The sequence below is a fragment of the Aedes aegypti genome, chromosome 2, assembly GCF_002204515.2.
Source record: "Aedes aegypti strain LVP_AGWG chromosome 2, AaegL5.0 Primary Assembly, whole genome shotgun sequence".
Taxonomy (NCBI): Eukaryota; Metazoa; Arthropoda; class Insecta; order Diptera; family Culicidae; genus Aedes; species Aedes aegypti.
In genome coordinates this window covers 466,530,454-466,554,049 of record NC_035108.1, presented here as the reverse complement: position 1 = coordinate 466,554,049, position 23,596 = coordinate 466,530,454, and the positions used below count along the sequence as shown (strand labels likewise).

The 23,596-nt window shown below is 39.8% G+C and overlaps 1 long non-coding RNA gene across 1 annotated transcript; it reads left to right on the top strand.

Annotated features, from left to right (window-relative positions):
* The first annotated feature begins 2,307 nt into the window (after nt 1-2,307).
* On the top strand, nt 2,308-2,683 carry LOC110676125. The gene is made up of 3 exons (XR_002500092.1): nt 2,308-2,361; nt 2,418-2,510; nt 2,581-2,683. It is a non-coding gene; the product is annotated as an uncharacterized LOC110676125 (long non-coding RNA).
* Nucleotides 2,684-23,596: the final 20,913 nt, after the last annotated feature.

Below are 23,596 nucleotides of genomic sequence, written 5' to 3'. Positions count from 1 at the left end.
GCTTTTCTAGGAGACCGAAAGATCATATGTTTTGTTTTTTTCAAATTCAACGTAAGCATATTTTCAGAAAAATATTCTTCCAGCAATTGCAGGTCTGCTCTCATGCTTGAAATAATTGTACATGGGTTTATATTCGGGTAGAATAAAGCCGTATCATCGGCAAAAGTTCTTGGAGTGCCTACTAGACGAATCTTGCTGATGTCGTTTATGTAAATTAGAAAAAGTAAGGGTCCAATATTACTCCCCTGAGGGACACCAATGTGTAAGCGCCTCAATGAGCTCGTTTCTCCGTTGTATACAACGAATTGGCTTCTATTTTCTAAGTAACTAGAAATTATTTTGTTGGCAACACCTCTTATCCCATATTGTTCTAGCTTCCGCAGTAATATTCCATGATTTAAAGTGTCAAAAGCTTTTTTCAAATCTAAAAATAAGGCACCAACATACCTCTTGGAGTCGGTTTCCTCCAATATTTTATCGACTAGTTCAGTTATGGCAATTGTGGTACTACTTCCGCTTCGGAAGCCATATTGCAAATTATAAAGAGTATTATTGCTATCAAGAAAGCTAACAAGGCGGTGCATCAGCAACTTTTCAAATATTTTATTGAAAACTGATAGAGTCGACACAGGTCTGTAATTGTCCAATTGAGAGGAATCCCCTGATTTGAATATTGAAATAACTTTGGAAGTTTTCAGACAGTCCGGGTAAAACCCTTCTTGAATCATTAGATTAAAACATTCCGATAAAATACGGGACAATGTGATGACATTACTTTTAATTATCTTTGCCGGTATTTGGTCAGGACCTGGGCTCTTATTAGTTTTCAGCTCATTGATCAGAAGTACTACTTCATTAGCGGATGCTGGTTGCAAAAAGATTGAATGTGTGATAGGTTCTATGTGTCTTAATGGGTTAGAATGGGTTAGCACAAAGTGGAGTAATGTTTTCTGCTAACTTTACTCTAACTGTTGAAAAATGTTCATTGAATGCTTCACTGATCAGTTTTCTATCACATATGCGTTCATCATTGATTTCCAGAGCTATTTCAGTTCTGTTCTGCAATTTACCCAGGATCAAGTTAATATTTTTTCATAATTTTGTCTTATCAAAGTGATATAGGTGGCTAGCTTGTGATATTGATAGTTTTAGTCTGGGTGGGAGGCACCGATACTACACACGAAATTGGATACAATTGTTTTCCAAATTGCAAGATAACTCCAGTTTACCAACGGCAATCAAGGCAGGCTTAGTGAAAATCGCTAGTTTTCATTTGTTGTGTACCTTCGATCTTTCTGGCCAAACATTGAAAAAGGACCAGAATTTTCTATGCGTTTAATTTTCAGTTTTAATGAAAACAGTAAAAAGAGCCTCATTCCAATACGTTACATTCAATTACAATAAACGGTGCTCTTGTGACGTTACTTTTGAATGTGCATTAGGGTGCGGCTTATTTTTCAAAAGTTCTCGAAACCAAAAATTCGTGTGCTCTACTGAATTCAAATCACATTAAAAGAGGACAAAATCTTATTCAAAAATATTAGGGGAAGGGGTGGTAAAATGAACACCTTAAGGAAATCGTCTTGTTTCTGATAGAAAAAACGAGGAATTTGTATAGTTCTATCGCACAACATCAAAAATAGGGATGTAATCTATAGCAGCGACATGGATTCAGACTAAAATAAGTAAATTTTCACATATTTTCATCGCTATCAAAAAGCGATGCAAATGCTCATTTTACCTGCACTATGTGGGTAAAATGAACTGCGATTGGTGGTAAAATGAACACCACGCAAAAAAAACGTGAGCAAAACAAATATTTCTGAAAATTTTCATTGCCCCACCGAACATACATCCATTAATGATTGTAACCCATTCAAAAAGAAATCTAAAGGTATTAAATTTGACATCATATCATAACGATATTCACCTCACTGAAAAACCTCCAGCCTTCCGAGCTAAAAGTAACGTCAGTTCAAATTTTCAATCGTGGTTTTCTAAAATCTTAGTTTTCGTTGATATTTTCATTTCAATTGACCTACGTATCAACTCGAACACGCAGATTTATGCTCTAAATCGTCCGTACGTGATGAAAATTCATCGAAATTTGTTTTTTCTCGGTAAAAGTCACTGTTACAACGCATCGATGGTCACCCCCCGGCCTGAACTCGGCTAATGTACAAAAGGGTCAGCGCACAATTGTCAGTGTGGACAAAAGAGACTGGATGATAGGTGTCGTTTGATCGAAGCTGAGTCATTATCATTCTTGAATACCTTTGGCGATTTATTTTGTTAGATTTGCAGAAACAACTCATTAAAATTTAAAGATATATTTGAATCCATAATATTAAGAACCTATTCGTAAGTAACACACATGAAATCGAATTGCATATCATTAAATTTGTTGAGTTTTATAGGCGAGAAAGATCGCTTTATTAGCTCCGACCATAGTGCAAACTTAGCTAAAAAACATCGATAGGAATTATTAGCCTAAGTTGCGATAATCGAAGGTAAACGGAATTATTAAGAACTATTTCAATCAATACTTTTCTACATGCTAACTGATTATGATTATAACAGATCGATTGCCTAACTGATCTAAGGTACCTAACAGGGAGAAAACATAACCTAAACTAGTGCGAACACCAAGATTGTAAGTAGACACTGCAGTTAGTACAAATCATTACGATCTAATCACTATTGTTATTTACAGCTAAAAGCAAAATAAAATTTGAATTACGCTAAACGGACTTGGTCGTTCTAACAGTCACGGTGTTCATTTTACCACCACTTCCCCTAACATTTAGAGGTGGCGCAAGCGTCTTGAAGTTGAATTTCAGGTTATAAAAATGACCTTCAGTGAAGTACACATAACTTTGTTATTTTTTAACCGATTTCAATACTTTTAGCATTAATACCTTTAAAATTAAATTTGTAAAAACTTTGTCGATTACCAAATTTGTCTAAAATCAAAACAAGTTTTAGTTAAAAGTAATTTATTACAAATATTTCCTCATTTTACTAAAAATTTCTACTTTGTTTGACCATAACTTCATGATAACTCAAACGATTCCAAATCTTTTTACATGCTTTTGAAGCTAATTTGATTGTTTTCAAACCTTTCATATACCACATTTCACTAAAAAATTTCTTGACCAAGTTATTCAGCAAAAACTGCACAAAAGCATTATTTTTTAACGAAAAATGTCAGTTTTGTCAAATCTTTGGCAGTAAAATATTGTCTCTTAAGCTGAAACTGATTTTTCTCATTTGTTAAACCTTTGGGAAGGACTTTGCAACAATTTTTTAATAATTTTGAAACAAAATTATGTTTGCATATGTTAAAAAATATATGCACTATTCAACTCGTAATTAAGGCGTAAACATATTTAAGTTTTATAGAAAAAATGCTATTTTTGGCAAAAAAAACTTAAATAATCCAAAGAAATTTGTTTGTTTCATTTAAAAATCCTGTTTTTGCAAACGAGAAAAAATGTTTTAGAAAAAAATGTTGTATGTACAGATTGAAAACAAATAAATTTGCTTCAATATTATGTAAAAAGATTTGGAATCGATTGAGTTTTAATGAAGTTATGGTCAAATAAAAATGACTTTTTTAGCAAAATGAGAAAAAATTTGGATGAAAGTATTTTTAACTAAGACAAGTTTTGATTTTAGACAAATTCGATGTTCTACAAAATTTTTATAAACTTAATTTGAAAGAAAATGGTGCTAGAAGGTTTGGTTTCGTGATCTTTTGAAAAATAAGCCGCGTGCATGAATTGATTCTACTTCGATTTTTGCTACTTTTGATGAAAGGCAAAAATATGCTTAGGCTAATTACGCGCTTTTATCATGTTTGTCCATTGTTTAAGATCCGGGCTCACAGTGACAGTTCGTGACAGCAAAATCTCGGCTCACTGTGACGCAGAAAAATGTTGTATTGGTTTCTCCCTCCCAGGTTTTAGTACATCAGCCTTCTGGGGCCTTCCTTAGCTGAGTGGTTAGAGTCCGCGGCTACAAAGCAAAGACATGGTGAAGGTGTCTGGGTTCGATTCCCGGTCGGTCCAGATTCTATTCGTAAAGGAAATTTCCTTGACTTCTTTGGGCAAAGAGTATAATCGTACCTGCACACACGATATACGAATGCAAAAATGGCAACTTTGGCAAATAGAGCTCTCAGTTAATAACTGTGGAAGTGCTCAAAAGAACACTTAGCTGAGAAGCAGGCTCTGTCCCAGTGAGGACGTCATACCAAGAAGAAGAAGTACATCAGCCATCAGCTGATGTGGCTGATATTGTGCAACTCTGCTCTAGTTTAAGCATATACTAGCGGTCAGTGACATTAAATTAGAATTCTAACGATATGTACCGATGACGGCCTGGTGTAATCAGAATTGCTCCCATGAAAATTCCTGATAAAATCCTGATATCGAAAGATTCTCTCGGTGTGTATATATTTTATAGTTCAGCTCATAACACTCAAATAGTATCTATACATAGGACATAGAACAATAGTTGGTTATCGATTATTCTCTCTTATGTTTTTCAGTTTTCTATGAAAATTTCATTGTGCATTGTGTTGTGTAACAGAATGATTTAAACCGCGGGTTTACCTCTTCGTCTCATGGCAATATATCTGAATCCCAGATAACTCACTTTTTCAGAAAAGGAAATGATCATTGAACTATTCCCATATGTCAAACGGGTGGCTAGAGAGCACCGCTGGCACAAACAAATCTCTGCTGGATACTGCACATTTGTCAGAAATTCCATTTCCACCGACCGAGAAAAAAAAGCTCTAGCGAAACTAACCCGGACAAATCATCCGAAAAATGCAACCAGCACCAAACAAACAGTTGCACATTTGGAACATGCAACCCATCCCCGGGTTGAAAAATTACAAAGTTAAATTTCCCATTTGTTTCCATTTGGTCTACTTTATAATCTCATTTCTGGCGCTGTCACACGAGAGCTCCTCCTTTTCGCTGTCGTTGCTCAAAGCCACTACTGTTACTTCCAAATGTGTGCACTTCCTACTAACCTACCATGCGTCTCCTTCTGCTTCTGCATCATCACCGGAATGATTTCCTTCTTTTTTTCAGTTTCCCCCTTTAAATCCACTCTGGTGGATTGGACCATTCTGGTACATTGCATGCGCAACGACCCTGAAGCCACGCCACCTTCATCAGACCTGAGTGGGAAACGGAGTCAACATTAGGACAAACTCCGAAACCTTTTCCTGGCATTTCAATGCGCAAACAAAAACATAAAATCTTTGCCCACATCAATGTAACCAAACGTTTTATTTGCTCATGTTTCGTTCGTTTGCAGTTTTTTTTTTTTTGAAACAGTGCCTCTCTGCAGTCATTCCGCATTGATTTCATAATATCACTCGGGAAGACGGTCGAATCCAGTTGGATCACACACTCCGGATGTCTCTCGGGAGCTTTTCCACAAACAGATATACACTCGAACACAGGGCTGGATTTGGGCCCCGAATATCCGGGTTAGTTCTCATGAAGGAGGCTCTTAATACAAAATTAAAATAGATGAAAACCCGAATTTAGTACTGTACCATTTAATTCCACTAGAGTTTGCATTGGCATAGCTAGGATTTTTTTCTGGAGGGAGCCTAGGGGGGGGGGTTAGCAAATACTTGTTTCACAGAAGTAATGTTGGACCCAAAAATCACGATTTACACAAATGTCGGTTGTTTTGACAGATTTGTATTGATTTCATTAATTTGTTATTTTGTCTCATCTCGCGGCTCATCTGTGATATTTATAAATTTTAATGTTTGCTACAAAAAAGATTCGTTCATTTAATAATCTAGTCAAAAATCTTTCAAGAATTCTAGCAAAAAATCTCACAAGGAATGTCCTTTGTGTTCCTTGCTTGAATTTTCAGGTATTCAACCATGTGCTTTGAAGAGATTTCTTTGAGAACGGAATTTCTTCATGAATAATGTTCGTCATTTTCAGTGCTTTCTCCAAGAACTTCTTTACCAGTATTCACTGAGTTCGTGCTGGGATTTCCACGGAAAGTCATTCCCAGACTTACTGATTTCACCAGAAAATTTCTCGAAGAATTTCTATCGAATTGCTTAAAAAATCTCTTGAAAAATTCCAACAGAGAATGCATTAGAAATTTTGTTAGTCATTTCTCCTGAAAGGTTCTCTAGGTACTTAGTACTTATAAATTCCAATTGCTAGTTAAAGTATCCTCCTGTGTTCATCAATAGTTTGTTTATGATTTTCAGGAATTTCTAAACATTTCTCCAAAAATTAGTACCAAATATCAAGGAGTCTCATCATAAACGTCTTCAAAAACACCAACCAGGGAATCATTTTACGAATTCTTCAGAGAGTTCGTCTACAGTTTTTCCAACTTTGCTTTTGAAGTTTCTTCCAAAGTTTCTCTACAGGATTGTTTGAAAAAATCGCAGCAAAAAAAATTATCCAGACTTCCTGCAAAAAAAAACTAAATGATTCTTCCAGGTGTTACTTTAAGGATTGCTCGTAATATTTCACAAGAATTTCGAAAGCAATTAAAAAGAATTCAATTTGGGAAAAGTTATTCATGATTTCTCAGAGAAGTTCTCCGAAGAATCTATCTGTATGTTTTCACAAATAATTATTTTTTATGTTTTATCTAAAATCAACGAGCAACATATCGCATTCCCTCAAAACTCGAAAATATTAAACTAAGAAATGTTCAAACAATTCTAACATTCCTATAAAATTCCTAGAGGAATACGTTCAACTGTTCTTTCAAAAACTCTTCCGCGAAAATACTCAAAGATTTCCCGAGTATTTTGTTCAGGGATTTCTTAGAAGTTATGTCATTGATTCCCTAACATTCTTCCGAAAAATTTGCCAAAAATTTATCTAAGCTTTTTCCAGAGATTTTTTTCTTTAAATCGCACTAACGATTCTTTTTTTTTAAGAAATTTTTCACTAGATTACTAAAATCTTGCAATTATCTCTTTAACTTCTCAAAAAATACTCCAGAAGTTTCATCTTGTATTCTTTCAAGTTTTATAAATAACTTTATTTTTTGCGCATGGTAATCTCAGGATTCTTTCATTAATCTCAATTAAAAATTTATCCACTCTCCATTTCTTGGTTCAATAAACTAGTCCAGGAATATCTCAATATTTTATAGGGATTGTTTTATTGCGCAGTTCCTACCTTATGGGACCCCGCACTTCAGAAGTGCGGGCGGGTTCATAAGTGCGGAAACGTCAAACCCTTTGTTCTCGCCATTGGCGGGCAAGAAAAGGCAGTGAATCGGTTTCGCGCCAACGAAAATTGTTTACGTTTTTGCAAAAGCATGTGCTCTCAGCAGGGTTGCTAGTTTGTTTGTTTTATTTGTTTCACGCAAACTTGCTTGTCAGACATATGTAAAAGTATGTCAGCCACTTGAAATAGGCTTGTTCGATTATAATTAATTGTGGCAATGATGCAGTCAAGTGAAAATCTGCATTTGGATAGAATAACCAGTGTAATTTGTTGCGTAAATGTACATTTGAAGAACTTTGGGTATGGATCCATTTGCATGGAAACATATTGGAACCACTGCTTCGTGACCTTCGAAGTGCGATACACAACTTTCCCAATAATCCATTTATCAAAGCAAAGCACAATACAAATTCCTCTACGAATCACTTCATATCAGATTTCTAAAGAAGCATGTACAAAGAAAGGTTTGAAAGAACTTTGTTGGTATTTTTTTTTTTAATAATTGCAGCTTAAATATAATTAAAAAAAAAAAAATACTCAATTCCTGTCGTAAAATTCAAGAATTAAACCGCAGAATGTCTGAAAATTGTTGACAATGTACCTCACAGAAAAGCTTAAATGGTCCTTGTAAGATTTACTACAAAAATCTTGTTTTCTTTTCTACGTCTTTTATAATAGAAAATGATTGGTGTGAAAACGGATGGATTTTTTACTGAAAATATTTGTAACTAAAATCTCAGATAAAATGTTGTATAAACTCCGTTGTTTCATAATACTACTTACTTAAATTATTTTACCGAAATCCGTGAATTGCACCGTAATCTCGTCAGCTGAACAGTTCGGTAAAATAAAACACCGTAATTCCGTCGAAATTTAACGGATTCCGGTGAAATATTACAAAATACTGTAAAAATCTACCGTACTCCGTTAATTTATTTCACCGAACTTTTCAGCTGTTGAAATAACGGTGAAATTCAAAGATTCCTGTAAAATAATTATAGTGTGTATGATGATATTGATGTAGAGCCCGTTTTCCTACCTCTATAAATTCCAAGCCAACTTTTCTGAAGGAGTTATTATCGACTATTTTATAGTACTGTAGAGATTTGACGTGAAAGTGTAAGATTTTAATGAATTTAAATATTAGTGGAAACTTTTGCATCACTTTGAGCATTTGTTGAGGAATTCTTGATAGACTTTCAGAAATCAGGAACCATACGTTTAAAAATTCTACAATTTTTCAAAACTCCTATAATTTACCTTATTTTAGGTACAGTGCCTTCCCGATTTTGGCAACACCCGCTTTTGTCTACCTCCGATTTTGGCAACACCCGTTTTTGGCAACATTCTCTTTCCGATTTTGGCAACACATGGAAAAATATTTTCAATTGATAATTAAGCATTGAAACCTAATATTGTGAGTTCAAACAAAGCAAAAATAAGTCAAAATGAAAATGTTGGTGACCATTGCGAGCTTAGAAAGCTAATGTTGAATATACTTATAAGTAAAACAAGCATATTTCACAGGAGAATTGACATAAAGCAGGCAAGCTGTAAAAATAAATGCTACATTGTTTAAAAGACATAATAATTTGGTGGAATAGGATAGTAATCAACAGTAAAAACAAGTGTAATAAAAGCATCAAATGTTAAGATGATTAGCTTTACTGTGTCGATCGTTAATGTTTTGTTATTTTTATGTGCTTGTAATTAGCGTACAAATCGGATTATGTGTGGCAGTTTGAAGATCCTCAAAATGTTTTCAAATTGTCTCGTGATCATTGATTAGTTAATCCGTAGAAGATTTAATTGAATAATTGATGAATAATTTCTTTTGGGTATTTCTGTAGGAATTTTAGTAACAGTTATTGAGGAAAACATCGAGAAAGTTTGTTCATAACACTAGTTTACAATTTGGGCAAATTGTTGAGAATGGGTTTTGAAGTAGTCATTGAAAAACTTCTTTAGAAGAGTTCTAAGAGTGAGTAAAAAGCCCATGCTCAAAATTCTTTGGACATTGTTAACATTTATATGATTCTTCTCTACAATTAAAAAGAAGAAAAAATAAATGATTACAGGTCGGACTCGATTATCCGGAGACTCGATTATCCGGGGACTCGATTATCCGGGATTCGAATCTCCGGAATTTAAGACTCGATTAGCCGGAATTTGATTTTTGATGTTCTTGTTTTTCAATTTTTATGCATAAATCTGAGATAATTTGGTATTGCAATATACAACATGAATGGTTTTGCCGTTTTGAAAATATTTAAGAACAGGGGGGTTTAAAAAAGTGGTTTTTCTGTATGCTGGTCAACAAAAAAATATTTTTTTTTCTTGTAAAGACCCCTACTTTTCCTAGAAATAGTTTCAGGTTACACCAACGCGTCATATAAATAAAACAACAAAAAAAGATAATATTTATGTTCTTTTATCGAAGATTTCATTTTTTTTCTCAGTGATTCGATTATCCGGAGAATTCGATTATCCGGAGTGAAAAAAAATCGATACTCCGGATTATCGAGTCCGACCTGTACTACAATCTTTTTCCACTGACTCCGCATCTAAGCTACATTTTTTGCTACATGTTGTGATTGTATTTCTACCAGAAGCATCAAATGGTGAAATCCTTGAGTAAATTCATATGCACAATAGAGATTTTACAAGCAGTTTCTTGCCGAGTTCGTAAAAAAAAATCTGATAAGGCTGATACAAATATTAATTTTCTTTTATGTCACCCCTCCCCCCCCCTTCAAAAATCCGAAAATTTTTAAGGGGAGAAAAAAAAAGATTCATCATTTTTTGACATCAGTAAGGTTTTTTTTTTAATTTTTAGAGTAAAAACCAGGTAAAATAATGATCCAGATGACGATTGGAAAAAGTTAAACAACTATCGTTAAAAATAAAAAATCGATAAATAACCTTTTTTCATTTTTATATTTTTGTTCCTTATTTATTTTTATTCCCCTTCCCCTCGTACCTTCCAAGTGGTCTCGGACATAAAAGAAAATTAATATTCGTATCAGCCTAAATAAATCTTGAAAAATGAAACGCAATGAAATGAATGAAAATTGAAATTTCGGCAGCAAAATTTTCAATAACTTTCAGTTTGAATATAACTCCTCGCGTTGCTCTTCACACATTATTTCTTCTATAATATGATTTTTTGTTTCAAGAAATATCTTCCAATCCTTCTTCTTCTTCTTGACATTACGTACTCACTGAGACAGGGCCTGCTTCTCAGCTTAGTTTCAATGAGCACTTCCACAGTTATTAACTAAGAAGTTTCTACGCCAAAAGTTGCCATTTTTGCATGCGTATATCGTATGGCAAGTACGCCCAGGGAAGTCAAGAAAATTTCCATTACGAAAAAAAATCTGGACCGACCGGGAATCGAACCCACGCCTTCAGCATGGCTTTGCTTTGTAGCTGCGGACTCTAGCCACTCGGCTCAGGAAAGCCCCTCTAATAATTAATTTTGCAACTCTCAGCTTGATTTTTCGCGAATCTCAGCAAATGAGCATAATGCTTGATAAGAACTCGTCATTAACTCTATTTCTGGGTGCATGGCGGTGCCAGTCTTGACAAAAAAGTTGACATCACATTTCAACCGTGATAACATTGATAGTAAAAAGTTATTAAGAAAAACTTCCACTTTTTTCCGCTTAATACCTTCTTCACTGTTAAGACGTGTGGTCACCAAAATTGCGCTCTATGAAATCTCTAAAATAAACCCACCCGAAAGGATCCTCAACCGAACCTGTATTCATAATCTGCTACTTTTGATATGGTCTGGTTTTAAAGCACATTTGCGCTCTAGAACAGTCGCAAATGGCCACTAGAAGTAATTTTTTTTTTTTTTTGTATTAGCGACACTTTACACCTGAAGGGTGCATTCGTGTCAAGGAGGACGAAATCTAATTTATTTATTTACAAACTCACATATTACATTCAAATATCATTTCACATCTTACTGTACAACCCTGTATCATGTAGATACGTTAATAATTTTTCGTTACTTCCCTTGCTATTGTTCAAAACTTCATTAAGGCTAATTGAATCCATAGCGTATTTTCGTCTTTCTACTTCATGTTTTCTGCAGTGCAGAATGATATGCCGCACATCAAGTAACGTCCCGCAACAGTCGCAGGTTGGCGGTGGTTCCTTTTTTAGGAGAAAAGTATGTGTGAGACGGGTGTGTCCAATTCTCAGTCTGGTTAGGACGCGTTGGTCGGCCGCATTGCCACTGTCTAACCACCTTCGCGTATCGTGTTTAACCTCCCTCAGCTTGTTGTCCCTAGTCTCGAACCACTGACTATTCCACCGGTAACGTATGGCTTGCTTCGTTGCTCTCAATGCATCTTCGCCGGGGATGGGGGTGTCGATTGCCGGTTGCTGTCTTGCTGCGTTGGCCAAGCGATCAGCCTCATTATTACCGGTAATGCCGGCGTGTCCCGGGATCCAGCAGAACTGAACATTTTTGTTTCGCACAATGTGCTCGATCTCTTGAATCCACGGGTGTTTGGAAAGTCCTGCCTCCAAAGCCTGCAGACAACTGGCCGAATCCGTGAGTATCGCTATATCGTTTCGGATGTTGGGGATAGAGACTGCCATCTTAATAGCATACGCCTCTGCAGAGAAAACGCTGCATTCTCTCGGTAGACTATACATCCCGGAAAGACCATTGTTGAAAAATGCGGCTCCTACTGTGTCTCCGCACTTTGACCCATCAGTGTAGACGACGGTGGAGTTGCGGAAGCGAGTCGATAGAAGTTGCTGGACGACGGGGCGAACTTTCTCCGGTGGGTCACCGGCTCGAACACTCTTTTTCACGTCCCATATAATCGAGGGTTTCCGTCCGTTCCACGTACGATCGCCTTGTCTCACAAGATGGCCGACAGGAGGGAGTGCCGTATCTGTGATTTCTTCTAGACGATCCGAAGCGCGCCGAATCAAGGGAAGAGTGTTGTTTCGATTGTTCTTTGTTAGAATGCGGATGGCTATCCTCGCTATGCACTGAACCGCCAGCAGCTCAAAGGGTAAAGTGCCCGCTTCGGCCATGACCGAAATTATAGGGCTGGTTACAAAGGCACCGGACGCATATCGAACCATTTTATTATATGCCGGAGCGAGGGTCTGCAACGTTGCTGGTCCTCCTCGGCTTACCAACCCGATACCGTATGTCAGTTTTGCGGTAACTAACGCCGATCCGACTTGCAGCAGACTTGTCCGACTGCCTCGCGGTAGTTTGGCTCCGATCATCTTCAGTATTCTTAGACGCGACTCGCATGCTGTTTTCACCATCTTACAATGGGGCTTGAACGTCAAAGTCCGATCCAGGGTGATTCCTAGAACCCTCAACCGGTTGGTTTTCGGGATGGAGACTTGATCAACGACTATATTCCGCGCCGGTTCCCGACGCGCATTCGGGCTGCAGTAGAATACATGCGACTTTGCCGCAGACATTGAGAAACCGACGCTTTTCGCCCATTTACACACAGCCTTCACGGCGGTCTGCAATTTTTGATGCACTCCTTCGTTTTTAGCCCTTTTTACGACGAGGAGTATGTCGTCGGCGTACAGGAGTATGTCAACTCCATCCGGCAGTACCCGGAAGATGGGCTGCATCGCCACCAGGAACAGCGTTACGGATAACACTGATCCTTGCGGCACACCATTTTCCAGCTTGTGTTCACTGGACGTGTAACCACCCAACGACACCTGAAACGTTCGCTCCGAGAGGAAGCTTTGCAGAAGGTTCATCATCCGACCACGTATCCGCCATGATTTCAGGGTGCGAAGAATACCGTGTCGCCAGGTGGTGTCGTATGCCTTCGATAGATCCAGTGACGCTATCAAACAGTGTTCGTCGGCGTTCGGTATCGACCTCTCCAGCTCGGCAAAGTACGTGTCAGTACCGCGTCCCACACGAAAAGCGTGCTGACGCTTGTCTAGTCGTCCGTTCGACTCTAGCTCCGTGATAAGACGACGGTTTATAATTCGCTCGAGTGTCTTCGCCATGCAGCTGGTCAGTGAAATAGGTCGAAAAGCAGCAGGACCGGAATCTTGACAGTTCGGCTTCGGAATCGGAACGACGAGGGCATTCCGCCAGCTGGCGGGAAACTCACCGTTGTGCCAGATTTTGTTCAGCAGCTCCAGCAGTACAAATTTTACGGACACAGGAAGACGTTGAAGCAGCGGGTACCCTATCCCATCGGTACCTGTCGAGGCACCTCGCCCTTTGTCGAGAGCCCACAGAAGTTCGGCTAGGGTGATGTCAACGTTGTACGCATCGCCGGTATTAGACGAAACATCAATGGACTCTCTCTCAGCTGCCATTTTCGCCATCTGAAACGATGGAGGGTAGCTGGACGTCGCCGATCTTTCGCCGTAGTACGTCGCTAGTTCTTCCGCTACTTCTTCGGGGTCGTCCGTGAAACCGTTAGGCCGTTTGAGAATAACTGAGCGTTTCTGCCGATTTCCACGCAAGGTGTTAACCGTGCGCCACAGTTCGGTCGTTGTACTGTGCGGGGAGATCTTCCCTACGAAGTTTTCCCACGATTTCTCCTTCGCTTCTTTAATCGCCTTTCGCGCCTCCGCTTTCGCTGCTTGAAATTCCGCCAACGCTTCGGGTTGATCTGGGTTGACCTGCTGTAAACGTCGAAGTGACCGAAGACATTTTCGTCGTCGACGAATTGCCGCCTTTGCCTCGGGGCACCACCATGGTACCGCTTTCGGACCGATTCGGCCACTAGTCCGCGGGATGGAATTAGACGCTGCTTCAATTAGTTTTTCGGTGAAGCTTCCTACATTCCACTCGACCTCTGGGCGGATGGTTTCTGCTGTAATCCGTTCGTATAGCTCCCAATCAGCCCGATCGTACAGCCATTTTCGTCGCGTTGTTTGCTGATTCGACCACCCAGGTATGGATACTGCAATCGGGAAGTGATCGCTACCGTGCGTGTCTGTTAAGGTCCGCCAGGTGAACCTCCGAGCCAGACTCTCTGTGCAGATGGTCACATCGATCGCCGAAGTGTTGCCCGAAGCCGGGTCGATGCGGGTAGCTGAGCCGTCGTTCAAGATCACCATTTGCTTCGTAAGGGTTGTTTCGGCTATAAATCGTCCAAGCGGGCTTGATTGCTGCGATCCCCATGCGATGTGGTGAGCGTTGAAGTCTCCGAGGATTAAAATCGGACCTTCCAGCTGGTCGAACAATTCATCCAGTGCGGTCTGGCACTGAGCTGAACTCGGCGGAACGTAGATCGACACAACAGTTGCCTGGATCGGCGCGTGAAGGCGAGCAGCAACGAGATGCAGAGAGGTATCGACTTGGATGCGTTCGAACGGTATGCCTTCTCGGATGGCAAGGCCTACACCATGTTGCCAGTAGTTAGCGTTCCTTGACTGTAGCAGCAACGTGTAGTTTCTGCCAACGAAGTCTGGCGGAACAACAGTCTGGTTCACCTTGGTTTCCTGTAAAGCTACGACGCTCGGTTCGAGGTCGGAGATTAGCAGCTTCAGCTCGCTGATGTTGGCCCTAAGACCACGGATATTCCACTGGAGGGCGAAGCAGCCGCCGGAGCGACTATCCGTAGCTGATCGTGTGGTGGATGACGAGGTCGATAATCTTCGGATCGGCGGGTCTGTTGTGGGAGAAAGAGGGAGTGCGGTAGCCTCTGACGATGAAGGAATCAAACTGTCACTTGCCTGTGGGACGCTTTGTCCCACAGTACCAGCTGCTGTCGAAACCATTACACTAGTTCTGCCAATACCGACAACAGCCGGCACTGGGGAAGCGCTTTGTGTAATGTTTCTGCGATGAACTCTCGAAGGGCCTTCTCCGGGAGATAGTGATGATGCGGCGTACCCTGAAAGATAATCAGGCGCAGCAGCAACCGTTTGGGATGGGAATTTAGAAAGACTGACCTGTGGGACGTCTTGTCCCACAGTGCCAGCCATTGCCGAAACTACTACACGATTGCTTCCAGAAACACCGGCAATAGCCGGCACTGGGGAAAGACTTTGTGTAGTATCGTCGGTGGGTTGGTTGTTGAATACGAGGCGGTAGGTTGATGCTGGTTGATGTAGATTGGTATTTGCAGTGGTTGGTGGTGTTTGGTGGATGTCTGAAAGTATTGCAGGCGCGGCAGTACCTGATTGAGGTAGGGATAAGCGAAAACTGACCTGTGGGACGTCTTGTCCCACAGTGCCAGCCATTGCCGAAACAACTACACGACTGATTCCAGAAACACCGGCAACAGCCGGCACTGGGGAAAGACTTTGTGTAGTTTCTTCGGGGCGGTTGTTGATAGCGAGACGATTGGTTGATGTTGGTCGCTGTTGATTGGGATTTGCTGCGGTTGGTGTGGTATGGTGGGTATCTGAAAAGATTTCAGGCGCGGCAGTACCTGTTTGTGGTTGAGAATTCAAAAGACTGACCTGTGGGACGTCTTGCCCCACAGTGCCAGCCATTGCCGAAACTACTACACGACTGCTTCCAGAAACACCGGCAATAGCTGGCACTGGGGAAAGACTTTGTGTAGTATCGTCGGTGTTCTCGTTGTTGGTTTCGATGCTGTTGCTTGATGTTGGTGCCGTTTGAGTTTGTAGTGTCGTGGTATAGTCGTTGGATCCGTCGGCTACGGAGGTGAACTCGTCATCAACGGGTTGGGGTAAGACGTCCCGGATGACTCCTTCAGCCTGCCGTACTTGCGTCGGAAGAGGTACTACACTTTCCCTACTTCCGAACCGAAAAGTCTCGTTGTCAGTGTTCGTGCAAAGGTCGTCGTTGTATTCCGAACGTTGTTCGAGAGTAGGGTTATCGAAGACGCTGGTTAGGGGGTGTCTCCGATACCTCAGACTCTTCGCCGGAATACTCCATCTGAGTCAGGTCATGGGTAGTGGGTGCGGTCTTCTTCGGGGGCGGGCTGGTATCTGGCGAGGTGGCTGGTTTGGGGTATACAAATTTTGGAGGTCTTCCGCGCTTGGTCTCCTGAACGGCCGGGGAGTTGTTCCTTGAGCGTGTCATCGGGCCAGCCGTCGACTGGGCCACTCGTTGCTCTCGGCTGTGGCGGGGCTTCTCAGCGACGACGGTTTCGCTCACATGATGCACTCTCTCTGGGTTAGATTGCTGCTTGACCTGCTTGATGAAAGCCATCATCTGCTCGATCCTCTCCTCTTTCTTTTTGTTGTCTTCTTGCAACCGGGCAATTTCTTTATCTTTTTGGAGCATGGCCGCTTCCAGCTCCTTTAGCTTCCTCTCAAAAACGCTCTGTTGGGCCGCTACCTGGGCGAAGCTACCAGCTTGTTGCTCCACGCGTTTTCTGGCCTCCGGGAAACTCAGGTTTTCGCTCACTTTAATCTTAATCACTTGCACTTCCTTTTTATACACCGGACACTGGCGATTGGTTGGCCGATGATCACCCTTGCAATTACGGCACGAGGGAGCTTCACCGCATTCTTCCCCGTGGAAGTTCTGCGAACAATTGACGCAGCGTTGCGGTCCAGGGCAACGAACACGAGTGTGCCCGTAGCTGAAGCAGCCGTAGCAGAGCATCGGGTTCGGAAAGTAGGGGCGAGTTGCGACACGGAGCAAGCCAACTTTCATATACTCCGGGTACGTGGTCCTACAGAACGTAAGGATCAGTGCCGGTGTATTGACCCTTTTGCCACCTTCATTTCGGGTGATACGCTGCACACGAATCACCTTCTGGCTAATCATCTCCGTCAAGATGTCCTTTTCCTCCATCTGAATTAGGTCCATGCAGGAAATGACGCATCTACTAATGTTCAAATTGGGATGAGGGACGACCTCTACCTCAGTCCCATCAATTAGCTTCGTTAACTTAAGTAACTTGGCTACTTGGGCTGGGTCGCGAACTCTTAGGGTGTATTTTGTACCCTGCGCTTCGGATTTCGCGCTCTCAATAGGTCCGCCGGCACATGCCTCAACCGATTTCCCGGTAATGTACGGGTTAATCGGTAACGCTACTCCGTTTTTCCCAGACAGTTGCAGGAACGTCAACTCACCAAATTGGTTCGTTGGGTCCATGTACTCCGGTATTCTACGTTTGACAGTCCCACCTGGGTCGCCGCTACTAGCGGCCGCCATGTTGATTCACGTGGAAAAAACTTTCACTGGCAACGGTCACCCGTTACCTACCCCAATTGACGATGAAAAAATAAAAGGAAAGATCCTACCTTATTTTCTCCTCGGACGTAGAGACTGATGCCTAGGCGTTCCCAAAATTTTGTGCCGCACTGTAGACACTACTGGACACTACTGTAGTGAACCCCTGATGAGAATCGCTCACTTTCTCAATTCCAACTATTTCCCAAACTTCCGACACTTTTTTTTTTGTTTCAGCGAAAAACAATTCAAGCACACTGTGCACCACCGAATGCTGAATGAGAACGGCCGGGGAGCCGGCTGACGGCGATTTGTTTGGCCGTTTCAAAGCACGTGGGTGTCACTTTTTTTCGCCGTTTTCGGCCGGTTTAACACCGATTTTCACCAATCCTTCACTGTGCACTTATTCTTCACCACCGCAACCACAGATTCACACGCGTTTCGATCGCGAAAACCGCGAAAAACTCGGAAAAACACCTGGTTTAACTCGAACGCGTGAACGGAGACAACCGGTCAACACAGTGTGCTGGAACGATCTGACTAGAAGTAATACCACGCTTGTACTGTGTAGAACAAGTGTGCTTTTCAGATGGCGCATATAATCAGTACATGTTTCTGCTTTTAAATCAAAAGCTGAACTGAAGAAGGCTCCCAGACATTTTTCACATCATTCGTAATAATTGCCATGCATTTTCTAATACTTTTAGAGATTAGAATGATAAAAACACAAGCATTTCAAAATTCCTGAATTTGGCAACATCCCAATTTTGGCAACATAAAAATCGAGCCTTGTTGCCAAAATCGGTAAGACACTGTATTATAAAATGATCATTCATAGATTCCCCAAAGCGTCATGCGAAGTAAGGAGAAACAACAAAATGTTGAAGCAAGTAGAATAATAGATGAGCAATGGTACAATGAGAGATAATTTATAATTTTTTCTCGAGAAGTAAATTACAGGATTAAGAAGTTTCTCAAGAAAGTTCATTAGAATCTTCTTAAGAAATTATCCTTGAAATCTATCCTTCCTTGACTTTTTTTTTTCTAGAATTCTACCAGAAAGCTTCTAGAAATCCGCCTCGTATCGCACACAAATTCAAACCAAAAATATGGATTCTGGCAATAATTGGTAAAATTTTTAAAGTGTTTTAAGGAAGATCAATACAAATATTTCTATGAATATCATAATAAACCTTTTCCCCTTCCCAGTGATTTTGCTTCATGTTTCCCAACAGATTCCTTTACCGCTATGCTCATTTCGGAAACAAAAGTTTTCTTGGGGGGTGTCAACAAATTTCCTCTGGAGATTTGAAGGCAAGAGACATTTCAAAAACCGTTTTCTTTCTAATTCTTCAATAATCCGGGGATTTGAAGCAACATTTCTAAAAAAACATAGCAAAATTTTTGAATTTGTGAAGTATTTTTGAAATATTTCTTAAGGAGTTTTGATGAACTTCGCGGAAGAATTTGTAATAAAAGGTTTGGGTCCTTTAAAGAAATTCACAGAAGAATTTCTAATAGAACTTTTTGCGAAATATCTCTGCATAAGATTTGACAGAATTATGATTTTTTGGAGGAATTGACAGGAAAACTTGATATTATTGATTATATTCTAGGAACATTTTCGGAATCAATTTGCTGATAAAAAGTACAGAAGGAATGGATGTCCACCAAGAGGAATTCACGTTGAAAGTATGAATAAGTCCCACAATATCATTTGACTAATTTCGAAAAGATTTGGAAATGTTCTGAGGCCACCCTTAAATATTCCTCGAAGAATTTGTTTAAACTTAAATTCTACAAAGAATATTGAAAGGTTTTTTTTTTTGAAAATTTTTGCTACAAATCTGTTGAAAATTAATCAAAAAAATAATAAAATATTAAGTTTTCTTGGTAAAATATAGCAATTAACAATATATTAAGCAAGAAATTTATTCATGCAAAAACACTTTAAAAATTAAATCGAAATTAAAGAGAGTTGGAATAAAACACTATGATCGATTTTGTTACATTTTTTGCACCAGGTTAAGTTCATGACATTCATTTAAAGAAAACTTGGCCATGCCGAAATTCCTTGAAAGTTAACCCTCATTTTCCAACGAAAATTCCCGCTATGTACTGTCTGAGAAATTCCTTCATAAGTTCTGTCTATTTTTTCAATTATTTTTTTCGGACATTATACGAGTTGAAGTTAATATATGGATTTCTTTTGTGAATTCTCATAAGGGAAATCATCATCACACACCTCGAGCAGGGTATCCCCCAAAAACATGAGAAAGTAGAATGCAGTGAATATGCTGCTTTATGCTGAAATAGCATTATTTGGAATATTCAGGAAAAAAAAAACGATTTTTTGGAATCAAACTTCCGCTTTTTTGTATCACGGTAATTTTGCAACGAAGATATTGAAAAATTGCGTTTATCGCATACAGCAAGAAGCTAGCTTTAACAATAACCAATCGATCGACAGCCGGACGATTAAGCTTTCGGTTGTCGCGCAATTCACCGAAGTCTGAACCGCCACGCTGATGCTATATAAGACAAGCGAGGTTTTCTCACGATAGTGTTGTACAACATGAAACAACGTAACTAATGAAGAAATTTGTGTCTATTACAAGAATCTCGTAGGTACATTGATTCAAAAGATTTTGCTTCATGTTATTATATATTTTCTATTGGCATCAAAAAAATGGGGGGGGAGGGGGGGGGGTGTAGGATAATTTTGGAGGGAGCCAGGCCCCCCCTGTTCCTACGCCAATGAGAGTTTTTATCCTTTGACAAATACACGTATTTCGATCTCAACTGTGAGGCCGTATTCAGTGTCGTGTACTAGACTCGACTTCTGAATTAAATGGTATAGTACTCAATTCGGTTTTCCATCTACTTCTAGGTATTCCACTAAACAGCTCACATTTTTAGAAATGTTTATATATATTTTTTTTTAATAAATTGTGTGTATTTTTTCATTTTTTGAAATTGCATTATTGGCAATCATCGGAAATTCAAATGTTTCAAGATGTCAAACGAACCACGATTATCTGTTATGCGTCCTTCCTTAACAGGCTTCTTGAATTTTCTATAAAATCTTGTTTATGTATAACCTCCCTACATGGCATGTGTTTGTTACAGATTTTGCAAAATCTCGTTTACATGTCCTTTAATTTAAATAATTTTTTTTCGAAATATTAACCATGACAATTTTGAACAACCTTGACGATAACTTCATATGGTTTTAGGATAAAAGGTTGAAGGACAAAAGGTCGAATTCACAAAACCTCGAATGGACGAAAGGTCGGATGGACAAAATCTCTTTTTCTTTCGACCTTTTTCCATTCGACCTTTAGTCATCTACATAATCAAGAGTCAATTTCCCCAATTGTCCTTCCACAAATCCGGGCCTGACTCACATACAGCTCCCCAAGCGAAACAAGATGGGCAGCAAAAAAATCCACGTTCCACATTGGTGAGTTACACCAGAGTATGTCCCAAAGTACGTGCATCCTTCACCCTGCCCTGTGGCCCTGTTTTGGATTTGCAGTCGTTCGTTTGCTCCCCTACGGAGAGAGTGGCACATATATTTTCAAATTATTCTATTCTATGACAAAAAACAACTGCCATAAATTCCGGCAACTTGGCAACGCATGCCCCAGATTCAGGATTCCATCCAGCTTGTTTTCGGATGGCATACAGTGTGGTGATTTGGATATTTGGCCCATTGGAATTGATATCAAACCCCGAAAAATGGGAATTGGAAGCTTTTGGTGTGGTGAGATCGGGCTTTTCGTTGGTCGGAAGAGGAAGAAGCGCACTGAACTGCTGATTTGGAGAATGGAGGTACAGAACTGTTCGGGAGAAGGATCTTTTAAGCTTAATTTTGAGCTAACGCGGATGTCACTCCACTCTAGGGTTTGGTTTGCTTAATTGATTGATAGAAATTTGATTACTTCATTTTGTAAGTTGTGGGACCAATACTTTTACATAATATACCACCCGCATTGTAGCAAGATGTTTTTCGGAAATATTGCAGCAGAAACTCGCGTATTGTGGGAGTATGATCAGCTCAAAGGTGCAAGTAATTTATTATTGTTAATCAAGTTCATTACCAAACTAATTATCAATTTACTTACATTTTCGTCTCCGATAGTTTAGCCCAATCATTTCGCCAACAGTAACAAAAAAAACTTTCGTAAAGCTACAAATCTGTAATATCTTACCAATTAATTTTTTTGTAATTATTTAGTTCAATTAAATTTTATCTTGGGACTTCACACTTTCTACCTTTTAAGATTAGCTTTAAACTTCGATGCAAAGCAATCTGCTCATAAATACACTACTCATCTTCTCCTACCAATAACAGCCTGATTGACTGCCAGTTGGGTAAGGGAGTGGATCACGATAACTCTAGACAGTGGGCTGATGCGGCGAACATGCATTATTTAAGATACCCCGTTTAACCGTACAATACAATCATAAGAAATTTTGTTCATCTCATACCTTTAGGTCGATTTCGCTGAATACAAATAAGTATCAGAATGCCATCGTTTTATTCAATGTTGGTTCGGTCACAGATCAACAAACTTCATTTCCAATTAATGTGATAGAATTGAATTGCAAAGCCATTCAATTTCAGCCTCTTTCCAGTAAAATTATTCCCCATTCGTAACGAATATTCGCGATGCCATTTACAGTCAGGTCTCCTATTAAACGCATTCCTATAACGTGCACTCCTATTACGCTCACTCCTATTAGACACACCAGAATGTTATAGGAGACCCAGGGCTTATGGGATTCCATCACTTTGGGGGTGTTGTTGAATATCTCGTATGCCAAAAGAGATAGCACAGTACTGTCTTCGGCGAAGTTTCAGTGCTAAGTACGATCTACCTTTAGAAGTTGAGGATCATCCTTTTAGTTGAGAACTTGGCCGGTAGGGGCGCTTTTTCTGATTTGCACTATATGAACCATGAGGGATAAGAATGCACAATTTTGTAACATATGATATCTCTAGATCCTGATGTTTTGGAAGGTTGGTGTCTTCGGAAGAGTTGTTCAGTAGCTCAAGGGCTGACATGCGGTGGTCATTCTGATACGGAATTACGCCACCAGGCGGCGCTAGTGAACATGGAATTTTTGTTTTGCGCATAGCTCAGTAGCCTGACCACTTAGAAAGATGGCATCTTCGGCAAAGTTGCTCAGTATCACAAGGGCTAACATTATTTGAGCCGAAAGTTTCGAAATTTTGCCACTAGGCGGCCCTAGTGAGCAAAGAATTTATGTTTTGCGCATAGCTCAGTAGCCTGACCACTTAGAAAGATGGCGTCTTCGGCAAAGTTGCTCAGTATCACAAGATCTAACATTATTTGAGCTGAAAGTTTCGACATTTTGCCACTAGGCGGCGCTAGTGAGGAAAGAAATTTTGTTTTGTGGATAGCTCAGTAGCCTGACCAAAGTTGTTCATTATGATAAGGGCTATCGATTTTCCTCGCATTGTCACGTTTGAATAAAAGTGCCCAGAGAAAAATACAAACATTATATTTTACCATCGGATAAAAGTGTGGCTAGTATCCTAGTATTTTCGACGGATTGGGAGAATTTTTGATCAATTATTTGATATGAGAAAGAGTAAGGATCCGTTTACTACTCAAATGTGTGATCGTTAGCTATTTATATGAACCAAAGAAAACATATGTATGTTTGTTTTTATTTCGTCATTACATGAACTCCACATTTTCCAAGATATGGGTTGGATAGAAATGAAGTTAGGTTGGAATGTCAGTCATTACTAATAAATTGGGAAATCCATTCACTAACAATCCTAATGAGATAACTAGGACTGGCCTTATATCTTTAGTTATACGACACTCTTGTTTGAGTATTTTTAATATATAAATCTTCTTTTTCATATATATAATTCAATCCAATAAAAAAAACTTTTTCTCCAGATTTCTACGTACATATAAAATTTCGAAACTTTCGTCTCAAATAATGTTAGCCCTTGTGATACTGAGCAACTTTGCCGAAGACGCCATCTTTCTAAGTGGTCAGGCAACTGAGCTATCCGCGAAACAAAAATTCTTTGCTCACTAGCGCCGCCTAGTGGCAAAATTTCGAAACTTCCGACTCATATAATGTTAGACCTTGTGATACTGAGCAACTTTGCCGAAGACGCCATCTTTCTAAGTGGTCAGGCAACTGAGCTATGCGCGAAACAAAAATTCTTTGT